At 49.0% G+C, this 14328-nt stretch overlaps 1 non-coding gene across 1 annotated transcript; it reads left to right on the top strand.

Annotated features, from left to right (window-relative positions):
* Window positions 1-9584: 9584 nt before the first annotated feature.
* LOC136512583 (small nucleolar RNA R71) lies at window positions 9585-9691 on the top strand. The gene has a single exon (XR_010773156.1). It is a non-coding gene; the product is annotated as a small nucleolar RNA R71 (small nucleolar RNA).
* Window positions 9692-14328: the final 4637 nt, after the last annotated feature.

The raw sequence follows: 14328 nt of genomic DNA, 5'->3' as shown, positions 1-14328 counted from the left end.
AGTTTTGTGCGTTACCCCATCCTCGGTTTCTCACAACCAGAGGGGCTGAGCTAATGTTGCTTGCCTCGATGGCTCGAGCTTGAGTGACACGCTCGGTGAGCTCGCTAACAGGTATGATCGAGTGAAATTCGGGTCCGTTGTTCGTGATGGGGTCGGCATAGCCCTCTTGTGACATTCCACTACTCCTTAACCTACAACCCGGCATATGCCTAGGTCATTCCGGAGACCGACCCGGGTGGCCGGCAAGCCTCCCCTTAATGGAGATTCTATGGGTTTGGTAGAAGTTTAGGATCAAACGAGAAGGTTGAGATGACCTTGTCTGCTTCGAGGCAGACTAGGCGAGGGCTGCTTGAGGCTCATCTGTGTTTTCTCCCCTCGCTCTATTTGATGCGAGGCGGCCTCGAGCCCTTCATGGGCCAGCCTTCGAACCCCGATCGGTCATTGCTCATGTTGAATGAGGCAACTGCCTCTTCGTGATGCAACACGGAGTGTTGTGATGCATTTAACAGCATATGCGATGCCTTAGCCCCCGAGCGATTCAGGTAGAATTGTCCAGGGGACGCGGGCATATGGAATGAATGCGTGTATGGATGTATGAATGATTATATAAAGAAATAGTGGGGTTTGGTAATGTTACCTTGATGACTCGAGTGACAGGGTTTGAAGAGCTCCAATCGGAAATGTCTGGCCAGGATCCATGCTCGTCATTCATGATGGAGTCAGCATGGCCCACATGGGGCATCCCTTTGCTCCTTACCTATCTCTCAGCATTCACCTAAGCCATTCGATTGACTTTGAAAGCCCAATGGTCTCTCTTGAGTGGAGATCCTATAGTTGGGCCTTTCCAAGTCCTGCATGGGAAGGCGGAGGGTTGCTTGTGCAAGGTGGTGCTTTGTTTCTCATGCCCGGTCATGCGGTAGTGATGGGCCATACCTAGGCCACGTCCCGTCTGACCAGGCATTGTTCCATCAGGCAGGGTACGTCCCATCGGTCAGGGTGCGTCCCATTGGTCAGGGCGCGTCCTGTCGTTTCCCATCCGCATTAAATGTGGGAAGGGAGAGGGTTTTTGGCCCCAATCCTTTCACCTTTTCTCAACTGCTCCGCCTCTTCTTTAAATAGGAGAAGGGAGAAGGAAAAGAGAACTCATAGACCCATTCATAATTCTGGAGCGTGATGTCGAGTTGGAGGTCCCCCATCAAAGATGAGATGGTGATGGCCGCCTTTGCCGAGAAGGGGCTGGTTCCACCGAAGGAGGTGGCACACTAGAGGGTGCCGTATGTCATTGGCTTTGTCACTGTCTATGAGGCTTTCGTCGAGATGGAGCTACACATGGACTCCTTATGGCGAGTCTTCTCTAGGCAAGCCTTGTCGGAGAGGAAGACGCTCAGGACTGCGCCGGTGGGAGGTTTTGCCCTTGCAGCTGCTCGGGTTGGCCAGTTCATAAAGTTTGATGAGATATCTTCTAGCTACGGCGACCATACCTCGATGGGCAGCATCCTTGCCTAGGAGCTACCTCAATTGCATGGGAAGGTCAGGAGCTCCATGCTCCTCTACTGAGCATCTATGGGTGTGACGCCCTTGAGGTACCCGTTGCGCTCGCCAAAGTTGAGGGAGCAGAACCGGGCAGGGTCCTTGAGGTACCCGTTGCGCTCACCAAAGTTGAGGGAGTGGAACTGGGCTGATGCCGCCAAGCGGCCATAGTAGTATTTGGAGTAGGAGTAGTCAACAAATATAATCATTAAGTTTTGTGGGGGAGCCCTCATGTGAATAGTTTTTTGTATCAATGAATACATCAGTTCTGTTTTGTGATAGAATCATTATCTGTTCCTTGTTTTTTATCCTAGCATAGCTTTGCTTTTATCCATTATTTTTTGCACCTGCCCATTCATTCCATAGGCTACAACTTTTAAGAACCTAGGCATGGCCCGCGAGGCTCGACTGCTCGTAACCATAGGTCATGGCGGGATGCGCTCGGTCAGGAGTAAGAACAAAGTCATGTGGGGCAATCAAAGGAATGGAATGCGCTTTCATTCAGGGAAAAAGTTTTTACCATGTGATAGTAAAAAAGAGAGGTAGTATTTAGTACTGTACCCTCCTAGAGCCCCCGAGTGACCTGAGCTAAAAGTGTTCGGACTAGGGTGCTTTACAGGAGCAAGTGTTGAATAAAAACGGTAAGACCGAATTTTAGTGGAAAAACGACGTATCTGTTCAATGTTCCAAGTGTTGGTGAGAACGTTGCCGTTGTCGTCCTTCAGTCGATAGGCGCCCGGTCGGATCACCTCGACCACCGTATAGGGTCCTTCTCATGGTGGAGAGAGTTTGTGTTTCTCCTTCATTGATTGGGTCCTCTGGAGTATGAGATCACCGACTTTGAGGATCCTCCCCTTGATCTCCCTTTCGTGGTACCTGCAAAGAGTTTGCTAGTAGTGAGCGGAGTGGATGATGGTCGTCTCGCAGGCCTCCTCGAGCAAGTCGACTGCGTCTTGCTGAGCCTCCATGGCACGGTTGTGGTCAAAAGCCTTCACTCTTGGGGCACCATGGTCGAGGTCGGAGGGCAGCACTACTTCAGCTCCATAGGCCAGGAAGAAGTGTGTGAACCCTATGGATCGGTTCGGGTCATTCTCAGGCTCCATAGGATCGCTGGGACCTCTGCGATCCATCGCCCAGCGTACTTGTTGAGTCGGTCAAAGATGCGTGGTTTAAGTCCTTGGAGGACCATGTCATTGGCACGCTTGACCTGACCGTTAGTATGTGGATGTCCGACCGAGGCCTAGTCAATCCTGATGCCATATCCATCACTGAAGTCCAGGAACTTCTTCCCGGTGAAGTTAGTCCCGTGGTCAGTAATGATGTAGTTAGGAATGCTGAACCGGTAAATGACGTCGAGGAAGAATTTGACCGCCTCTTCTGAGTGGATGTTGGTGATGGGCTTAGCCTCTATCCACTTGGTGAACTTGTCGACTGCTATGAGCAGGTGAGTTAAGCCGCCTGGGCCCTTTTTGAGTAGGTGAGGCATTGTTTGAGGGTGAGAAATGGAGATAGATGGCGTAGCAGAGCCTACTCCCATCCGAGGAGATCAGAACCACTCCAGCCCCCGAGTCAGGCGCCATTATGGACCCATCAAAGTACATGGTCTAGTACTCGTGGGTGACGTCTGGGGTCGATAGCTGCACCTCCATCCATTCGGTGACAAAATCTACAAGAGCCTAAGATTTAATAGCAGTAGGGGGGATATACCTGATGTCGTGGCCCATGAGTTCAAGTGCCCACTTGGAGATCCATCCTATGGCATCATGGTTGCGGATGATGTCCCCGAGCAGGTATGAAGTGATGACCACGACTTCGTGGTCGGTGAAGTAGTGCAGGAGCTTCCAGGTCACCATCAGCATGGCGTATAGGAGTTTCTACACCTAGGGGTACCAGACCTTGGGGTCGGTGAGTACCTCCCCAATGAAGTATATGGGACACTAGACCTTAAGGTGGTGTCCTGGCTCCTCCCTTTCAATGATCAGGGTGGCGCTCACCACATGGTTGCTTGCCGCGACGTAGAGGAGGAGGGGTTCTCCCCATTTGGGAGCAATGAGGATTGGGGCCAATGTCAAGGACGCTTTGAAGCTTTCTCGAGCCTGCTGAGCTTCCTCAGTCTAGACGAAGGCATCTGTCTTTTTGAGGAGCTTGTAGAGTGGCATCCCCCGTTCGCCGAGCCAGGAGATGAATCAGCTCAGGGCAGCCAGACAACCGGTGAGCCTTTGCACACCCTTGACGTTGTGTATAGGCCCCATGTTGGAGATGGCCATGATCTTTTTAGGGTTGTCCTTGATGCCACGCTCAGGACACAATGTATCCTAGCAGCTTCCCCTTTGGAACCCCAAAAACACATTTCTCGAGATTCAACCTGATGTTGAACCTTTGGAGGTTCATGAACATTGCGGCCAAGTTTGTGATCTAGTTGCAAGCTTGAGCTGTTTTGACCACTATGTCATCAACATAGATGAAGATTATTGGTTTTGGCCGCTCGGCTTGATCAGACTGATTGAGCAGGTCGATTTGGTCAGCGAAGCATTGCTGCATGCACCATTGATAGGTGGCGCTAGTGTTCTTCAGGCCAAAAGGCATGGTTACATAACAATATGAACCATACAGGGTGATGAACGAGGTTGTGAGTTGATCGGACTCTTTCATCATGATCTGGTGATAGCCCGAGTAGGCATCCAGAAAATAGAGGATCTCGCAACCTAAGGTGGAGTCGACTATCTGGTCTATGCACGGTAAAGGAAAGTGATCCTTTGGACATGCTTAGTTGAGGCCAGTATAATCAATGCACATTCTCCATTTCCCGGTCTTCTTTTTAATAAGAACGGGATTGGTAAGCCAGTCGGAGTGGAAAACCTCTCTAATGAATCCGATAGTCAGGAGTTGGCAATCTCTTCGCCTATGGCCCTACGCCTCTCATCGTCGAAGCGACATAGGTGTTGCTTAGCGGGCTTCGAGTCCAAAATGAGGCAAAGTGCATGCTCGGCAACGTCCCGCGGTATGCCTAGCATGTCAGATGGCTTCCATGCGAAGACATCGCAATTAGCACGCAGGAAGTTGACGAGCTTGCATTCCTATTTGGCCAGGAGTTGGGTCCCAATCCGCACCATCTTGGTTGGGTCAATGGGGTCGACCCCACCGCCTTGGTTTCCTCGAGTAGGTAGAAGGCCATCGAGGAGGTTGATTTGTTGTAGTCTAGGACTGCTGGGGTCGATGACTCCCCGAGCCATGGGAGCTCAGACAAGTTGATGACTGTGGTGGCGAGCTCGAAATGCTCACGGTCGCACATGAAGGCGTGCAAGAAGGCGCTGCTCACGGTGATGACGCCATTCGGTCCTAGCATCTTCAGCTTGTGGTAGGCATAGTTGGGGATTGCCATGAATTTGGCGTAGCATGGCCGCCCCAAGATGGCATGGTAGGACCCTAGGAAGTCCACCACTTCAAAGGTGATGACCTCCGAGCGGAAGTTGGCTCGGTTGCCAAACATGATGGGTAGGTCGATCTGCCCGAGTGGGTATGCCTACGCTCCTAGGATTACCCTGTGGAAGGGAGAGCACGTTGGGCGGAGTTCCATCCGGGGGATGCGCATGGCATCGAGGGTGTCGACATAGAGGATGTTAAGGCCGCTGCCTCCGTCCATCAGCACCTTAGTGAGGCGCTTCTTGCAGACGACGGGGTCAACAATGAGCGGGTAGCATCCTGGTCTCATGACATGGGTGGGATGGTCCCTCTGACCAAAGGTGATCGGAGATTCCGACCAGCTAAGGAAGGAGGGGATGGCCGTCTCGGCGATGCATGCCTCCCTGTAGCGCACCTTGTGCTGGCGCTTGGAGCAGATGGCCTCGGATCTACCAAAGATCATGATGCATTCCTCAGGGTTGGGGAAGTTGTCCCCGTCCTTGCCCACCATGCCTTCTTTCTTGGCTACCACCTCTTTGCCGTCTCCCTCTTTTGGTCGGCCGACCTATCGGAGGAAACGCTTGAGGAGCTTGTAGTCCTTGTAGAGGTGTTTGATAGGGTAGGCGTGGTTGCTGCACGGACTATCCATGAGCTTGTTGAAGTGGTTAGGCAAGCCCTGCTGGGGCTGCTTGCCCGCACGATCAGCTACGGCGACCAACACGGTGTTGTTCGGTCGGCGCTGATCCTTTTTGTTCTTCTTGCCCCTCTTTGTGGAGGGGCCCTCGTCTGGTCTTGCTTTTGTCTTGGCCTCCATTGAAGACCGCTCTGACCGCCTCCTCGCTAGAGGCTTGGTTAGTGGAGATGTCGAGCAGGTCACGGGTGGTACGAGGCTTCAGACAGCCAAGCTTCTAGATCAAGGACTCGCAGGTCGTCCTAGAGAGGAATGCGCTGATGACGTCTATGTCGATGACATTAGGGAGAGAGTTGCATTGTTGGGAGAACCTGTGGATGTAAGTGTGCAGGGACTCACTGGGCTCTTGCTGGTAGCTCTTGAGGTCCTAGGAGTTACCAGGGCGGACATACATCCCCTAGAAATTTCAGTCAAAGACCCTCTTGAGGTCCACCCAGTCACGGATGCTGTCGTGTGGGAAGAATTTGAGCCATGCCCAAACATGTTCCCCCACACATATGGGGAGATATTGAATGATGAAAAGGTCATCATCCACTCCTCTGGCTCGGTAGGCGAGCCAGAAATCTTCGAGCCAAATACCAAGGTTCGTCTCCTCGATGCACTTGGCGATGTTGGTGGGTGGTCGGAAGCGCTGTGGGAACAGCGCTCTTCGGATACACCGGCCAAAGGCCCGGTCCTGGACCCTCAGGGATGGGACTCCGATCGTCTGGCCAGCAACCATGCCTGGGGCGCGTTTCACCGCTCCCCTCGATGGTTTGGTCGAGACCCGTGTCGCTTGCCCTCATCGCCGCCCAGTGGACATCATCATCATGCCGGGCCTGATGTTGGTTGCTGATGACGTTGTGAGCGTCTTGGTGTGGACCAAGCCGTTCGCGTACCCGTGGTCGGTGTGGAGCAGGAGCTAGGTCAGTCCATGGCATAGCCGTGGCCTCCCGAGCCACGCTTGGTGGCTGTAGCAGTGAGAGGATAGAGCGATCCATCTCGTGCATCCCCACTCCCCTAGTGGGGAGAGAGGGCGCATGTCGGAGTCACGATGCGGAGCTATCCGCCTATTGAATAGTGGCGGCTTCTACCAGTACCCGGAGGTTCCGGTAGACCACCCGCCCCTAGGGGTCGATGGGCTTGGGAACACCGCATAGAAGCATTGCTGCAGCGGCGATGTTCTGGCTAGCCCAAGTGAACTATGGGGGGTCATTCCCCTCATTCATGATGTCACGTTGGACCTCATTCATGGGGTCGACGGGCTTGGGAACACCGCATAGAAGGTCATGTGCATGGGGCGCAACATGCTGCACCAAGCACGCCGGCGTAGGCAGTGGCTGGTTCTGCTGCCGTCGTCGTAGCTCCTCGGCGTGCTCTTGTGCAAGCACGAGGGCCCCCGCACGTGGGTCTAGAGGGGTGTGAGTCTGCATAGACTCTACAACCACCGGTGGCTGCCCCGAAGCGTCTGCCATAGCGTACTCGTAGGATGGACGATGGCTAGGTGCCACATCACTGATGCTGGAGCCATCGCTCTCAACCTCGTCATCTAGGAGTTCATAGAAAGGGTGGGAGCATAGCTCACCATTCCCATGAATTCTGATGTGAGAGGGGCGGTGCCAGCGTCCTTCGAAGCCCCTGAGCACACATGTCCGTAGGGGACGCGAGGCTGTAGGGGGAACCGGTCATACGGTGTTTGCGGTGCGGACAATACGGTCCCTCCAGAGAATCGGCGGGAGATAGTAAATAGAGAGTAAATAAGAGTATGCACATTACTCACAGTGGGGTTTGAGCAGAGAGTTTGCTCGGAATGAAGCACAGGCGCCTCATCATTGAAGTCATTGTGCGTCTGAGAGCCGATGGAGGGCGCCCCTTCGATAGGCGCCAGAACAAGTGCCTCCTCGTGGAGGTGTAGTACGCCGAGCCGGTCGGTGACGAAATCCGGGCTTCCGAAGAGGAAGGCCTAGGATGGCTCGAAGACGGGTGGAACCCACATCCCAACAGGTGGGAGTGCGGGAAACTCTAGTGAGCCAAAGCGAGTCATATTGCTTGAGCCCGCCATGGTGAAGGTGGCGGAAAAGTGGGTCATCTGATGACCAAAAGTGTGAACGTACAACATCTTCCCCACGGACGGCACTAACTGTCGGTGCAAAAAGTGACCAACACATAAATATTTGTAGTTTTGTTTTACGTTGTGATCGGAGGTGGCCTAGCACTCAATGACACAGGGTTTATACTGGCTCAGGCAACAAGCCCTACGTCTAGTTTGAGTCAGTCAATGACTTTATTCCTGAGCCAAGTGCTCGAAGTTTGCTATGGGGTTACAAACGGAAGGGAGAAAGATGGGGGTACAAGAGGTCCGGTCGGACTTTGGTCTAGAGGGCCGAGAGTGATGGGAGCTCCGCTATGTGCTATGTGTTTGAGCGTGTGCTCGAGGTTTGAACCTATTGGTTCTGCTGTTGTGTGTTAGTGACCTGATCGATCTATCTGTTGGGAGAGAGCGTATCCCTTTTTATAGATGAAGGGGATGTCCTTACAAGTGAGGGGGAGAGAGTACATATGCTACTAAGTCCTATGTCAGCGGGTACAATGATGATGGTAGGCACCCACAATATTGTTTAATGTTAGATGCACTTAGGAGGTTGCATCGTCTTCTTCTGGTATGGCAGACATCGGTGCCTACCATACTGTTGATGCCGAGAGGCATACAGGGGGTTTTACCATGTTCACCTAGTACGGTAAATGTCAGCGCCCACAACACTGTTGATGCCTAGAGGCATGTGGGGGAGCCTTACCGTGTTTGTTTGGTATGGGAGTTGATGGCGCCCAGAACACTGTAGGGAAAATGTCGGCGCCTACAACACTGCTTGGGTTCTATCATGCCAGGGAGGTTGTAGGGTACTATCCTACAGGTGTACAGGGTACGTTCCTCAATATTGCGGTTGACTTGGGTGCCCTACTTTACTTTTTCCATTCATTCCCTAGTCCTTACCGAGCAGGTGTCCCCGGTCGGTTGGTCCCAGTCGGCTCTGATTGCGCCTAGTTGAAGAAGAGCTATAAGCAGGGGTTCAGCGCATCCCCAGTTGGAGACGCAGGCCAGAGTCAGAAAGTGGTGTTTGGCTAGGCCTTCCGGTCGGAGAGGCTGTCCAGAGGTAGGCCGGAGTCTAAAGCGAGGCCTTCTGGTCGGAGAGGCGGGCCAGAGTCAAAAGCGGGCACCGTTCTTTCTCAGCCAGGCCTTCCAATCGGAGATTGGATCGCCCTTCTGTCCTGTCATTGAGGTATTTGGGCCGGCCCATGAGTTGCACGTCATTTGCAACATTATCTGCTAGGCTGAGCCTTTGTTGGGAAGCTAGTCCATGAGGGACCCCACGCTTTATGAACCCAACAAGAAGAAAAACTATCCATTTTAGTATTTATGCTTTCTAGGACCTTGTCATTAAAAGCAAGCTTCTTAGGAATATTCTCATTAATCCTAGCTTGTTCTAAGATCAGGTCTCTCAAGGATGGTTGCTTAGGAGTATTATAGCTATTACTTGGGTACTTACATTGGTAAGTCGATCGTTGTTGTTGATTCCACCCTTGTCTCTATTGTTGTGGAGCAGAGTTGATGATGATGATGTTTGCATCCTCCTGATATTCAGGGAATTCAACCCCCAAATGTTCTCCACATACATTCTGAGCATTGAATGCATCTTGAATAGCCTGATGATCTTTCTTGTAATTGGCTTGCTATTCAAGGCAATTCAACAGCACGCCCATCTTGGTTCATAGTGCACACACCTCTTCTGGTACTTCTTCACTCTTATTGCATAATTGAATGTTGCATGATGACTAGCCTTGATTAGAGGCTATCTTTTGCATAAGAGTTTCAACTTTTCCATGGGTGAGTGACATTAATGATCCCCCAGCAGTGGCATCGAGTTGTGCATGAGCTTTTTTAGTTAATCCATGGTAGAAACTTTGCATGAGCAACCAATCTTGCATCCTATGATGAGGACAATTTGAAATGTATTCTTGAAAATGTTCCCATGCTTCTAGAATGGTTTCTCCTTTCTGTTGTTGGAAGTTTGAAATCTTTCCTCTTAAGGCATTGGTCTTGCCTATAGGGAAGAACTTTTCTAGAAAGGCCTTTGAACATCTTGCCCAAGTGTTGATGTGATCTTTGTTGATGTAGAACCACTGCTTCGCGCTTCCCACTAGTGAGAATGGAAACAGGCAAAGTAGTATGATGTCTTGAGCAACATCCTTGATGACGATTGTGCTGCTAATCTCCAGAAAATTCTGAAGGTGAGCACAACATCTTGTAAGTGCATCTAGCCCTTTAGTGGGTTCTGGTGAATGGAATGACAACACCATTAAAGGCCTAACAAGTTTGCTAAGTGTTGAACAGGAAATTGAGTCTATTGCATACACTTGTGGACTGTGGAATGAGAAGTGTATATAGGTTCAACAAGAAGGCAAACTCGATGATATTCCATATAATGCTCAAATCAAGGCCAAATTGTGTATTGTTGTGTTGGAAGATCACGTAAACAATATAGTTCAAGAGAAAGACAACAATGCAAATGGAGTTGATGAAATGGCTTCTATGTTGAGGAATATCATAGTATCATGAGAAGGCAAGCATATTTGGCAAGTATTAAAAGACACATGAGTTGATGATTTTGGATTGGTCTCAATAATGGCTTGCTTTGCATGAACAAGAAGAGTTTGATAGTGGATTAGCTTTGATCAAGGATTGGAGAATGAGTCAGTAATGCATAAGTGAAGAAATACCAAGCAAAGGTTTAAATGACAAAGGACACAACTCATATTGGATATAAGTCGGTCTCTATGTTGGTTTGCTTGTATGGATAAAGATTTGGAAAATCACTTTGCATTGCTTTGATCAAGCTAGAAGTATGAAGATAGATATTGAAGTGAGTATAAGGAGTGTCAAGCCAAAATGAAGAGGATATAAGGAATCATGAATTGGCTTGACCTTATTGATGATGATTCATATATGTCTTTATGTGAATCAAACTAAAGCTTGATTGATCTCAACATTCATATCTACAAGATATTCAAGCAAGGATCATGCTATTGAAGAAATGGTTTTTCAATGGATACTTAATATGATGTGACTTGAGTATGGCTTGATAAGGTGAAGATAGCAAGGAAAAGGCTTCGAGAGACTAAGCAAAGGTGAAGGGCAAGCGATGGCTTGAGGACCAAGGGAATTTATATTCGAGGATGCTACACGAAATGGAAGAGCCCACAATTATAAATGTAGATGGTTTCAAACTCAAAGGAGGTTTAAATTCTTTTATATATTGAATTTGAGTATAGGAAAAGCCATACTATAAAGGGGGGCACAATGCTTAAGCTAATATGTGCTACCAAGTGCTCAACTAACCACATGCATCCTCAGATTCATAGCCAAGATAGTCTACACTTCACTATTACCCTTGCTATCTTGCGTGGTGCAGCACTACCACACTTGAAGAGAGGCTCTGCCAACCCCTTGGTCGTGGGCTCCGGCTCGCCTAACCCCTTTGGTTGCGGGCCCCAACTCACCCGACCCCTTGGTCATGGGATCTGGCTCGATCAGCCCCTTGGTTGCGGCTTCGTCTCGCCCGACCTCAAGGCCACAGGCTCCGTCTCGCCCGACCCCTTGGGTGCGAGCTCCATCTCGCCCAACCTCTAGGCCATGGGCTCTATCTCGCCTGACCTCGAGGCCGTGGGCTTTGTCTCACCTAACTCCTTGGGTGCGGTGTTTGTTGAGGGATGGGCGTATATATACCTTTCCTTTCCTCCCCAACGGCTATGTGCGATTTAAGTGACCGTTGGGGGCTAGGGGTATATATACCTTTCCCCTTCCTCCCCAATGGTAACCTACCTCTTCTTCCTCACTTGAGCATGTCCAAAGCAGAGTAGGAGCTCTCTCTCCCTCCCTCCATTGTTGACCTCAAGCCCTCAAGCAAATCCATTGATTTCCCCATAAATCCTTGAGGAAAAAGGGTCCCAAACTCAATTAGAGAGCAGCTCCATTGTTTTCCCAACTCCTAGAGCACTTGGTTCATGTTTTGGTCGATGTTTGTGTTTATTACTCTTGGAACTTTGCTCCTAGCCGGCTAGAGCGTTTGCCCGTGGAGCTTGCCAACTTGTGTGGCGCCCCCGGGAGGTTTGTAATCACCCCCAAACAGCTAGCGAAATCACCCATCATCTCAAGAGTTCATTCTCTTGACTTGAGAATGAGGAAAGGATTGAAAGAGACCCAAAGCCTTTGTGGCAACCTCAACAACGTGGACATTGGCAAGCCTTAGTGGCGAGCTGAACCATGGGATAAATTGGTGTCTCACTTGTGTTCTTATGATTTGCATTGCTATACTTGTATTTGTGGTGATTCTATGGTTTGGTCTCGATCTACTTGCTCATGCACTTCCACCAACATCCAGGTGGTGGAATAGGCTCGACACTACCCTAGGAACATCAGTGATTTGCTTGATCTACTCTTCCTTGGATAGTTTTTGAATTGTAGTTGGAGCTTGTCTGTAGGCGCAGCAGTGCCGCACTTTTGTGAGGCAGTTCCGCAGTGCGGTAGTGCTGCACCTTGGGAGCAGCAGTGCCGCACCAAGAATTTAACCTCTTGCTACGAGTTTGTTTTGAATAGACCTATTCACCCCCCTCTAGGCGACATCGAGGTCCTTTCAATTGGTATCAGAGCCAGGCTCTCAATTTAGGGCTTAACCATCTTGAGAGACGATGTCGACAAGTGAGGAGGTATCTCTTGAACTTCTACTTTTAAATGGCTCCAATTATGCATCTTGGTCCGCTAGTGTGCTTGATGTTTTTAGGGCCATGGGTCCTCATATTGAGTGGATTGTAGATGTAAGCATTTCACCTCCTAGTGACGATTTGGCCATCTTATCTAAAGAGGAAGTGAAATGCTTACAAAACAATGCTCAAGCTACTAATGTCTTATTTAGTGCTTTGAGTGAAGATGTTTTTGATGCCATCATATTTGGAGATGATGAACCACTTGATGATGCTCGTATCATTTAGACCACACTCAAAGAAAAATATGACAAGTCCAAATATGATGAGAAGACACTCTCATTGGAGGAACCACTTGAGGAGTGCTCAACTTCACTGACAAATGAAGAGCCTCAAGTAATTTTCCCAAAAGGCCTAAGTGATCATGGCACATCCACTTCCTCGCCAACATATGACCTAATGAAAGGTAATGAAATAGTTGGTGAGAATAATGTTTTTACATGTGGTACTTCTACTTCCTCTTGTTCTTGTGAGACTAACATTTTGAAGGAAGAAGAAGATTGTGATCGGTGGAGGCCAAATGATGAATCCACCTCACCAAGAAACTCAACTCTCTATGCCACTCCTCATTTAGGTCACATGGCAAATAAAGAGAAGAATGTGGCAAGTGAAAGTGGGAGTGAAAGTGAAAGTGAGAGAGAGAGTGAAGATGAAAGTGATGATGATGAGTTCAATAAACACTTGGCACGTCTAAGCAAGAAAGACAAGTTGATGGTGCTTAAGCTCATAGAGAAAATTCAAGAGCAAGAAGAAACACTTCACGAGCAAGAAGAGTTTCTCATCAATAGGATCAAATGCTTGGAGAAGTTGACCAAAAGGCATGAAAAACTTAAGTGCTCTCATGCTAGTTTGGTCGAAAGGTATGAGAACTTGTCAATTGAGCAAACTCATACTATTAACTCTCTATCTTGTGTTGCCAAATTAGAAGATGAGAATTATGTGCTCAAGGACAAGGTGGAAAGGCTCACTAGCAAGAATGAGATCTTACAAGGATCATGATGAGCTTTTGTGCTCTCATGAGAAGCTTGTGGATTCTCATCTCATGCTAGAAATTGCTCATGCGTTTGTGGTAACAATGGTAAAATCATATCAACCTCACACTCACAAGTGCACATGTACACAAGTTCCATATATTTTATCATGTGCTAACAATTGTTGCTCTCAAGCAAGCCAACCTTCTATTGAAGATGTAATTGTAGAAATTTGTGATGATTGCATTACAAAAGAAAATGAAGAGCTCAAGGAAGAAGTTGAGAGGCTAAAAAGGGACAAGATTCAATTAAAGGAAAGTACAATGTCAACATTCTCAAGATAACCGCAAAGACATGGTGAAGAAGCTTGAGAAGGGATCAAACGAAGCATGCATCAAGCCCCATCAAGAAGGACACAAGTCCAACAGTGCCAAAGTCAAAGGGAAATTTGAAGAAGTACAATCTATCCAAAATGTAGCAGTTCAGCTGAAGGTTGCAGAAGTTCTAGGATGCGGCAGTGTCGCATCCCAGTGTGGTAATGCTGCACCTAGGAAGAACAGCAATGCCCCCAAGGCCACCAAGGCGCAACTTCAACCAAAGAAGACTCTCATCACTTGCTTTAGGTGCAAGAAGGATGGTCACCATGTAAGAAATTGCTCCTTGATGAAAGAAAATAGAGGCATGAGTAAGATTCAAGAGAAGAAGAATATGGCTCATGTCAAGTGCCTCAAGTGTAACATCATGGGACACAATGTCTCTATGCATTTCAACAAGGTTGATGACCAAGCCACACTTCCAAAGAAGAAGACAAGAAGAAACAAGAGGAAGTGTTATGGTTGTAATGAGAAGGGACATTAAATTGGCTCATGTTCTAACAAGAAAAGTGAAAGCCCTGTGTCATCAAGAAAGAGGCTCATTAGCAAGGTAGCAAACAAGAAG

Source organism: Miscanthus floridulus, chromosome 1 (assembly GCF_019320115.1).
Source record: "Miscanthus floridulus cultivar M001 chromosome 1, ASM1932011v1, whole genome shotgun sequence".
Lineage (NCBI taxonomy): Eukaryota > Viridiplantae > Streptophyta > Magnoliopsida > Poales > Poaceae > Miscanthus > Miscanthus floridulus.
The sequence above is the reverse complement of the archived record's forward strand: the minus strand, read 5'-3'. Positions and strand labels throughout refer to the sequence as shown.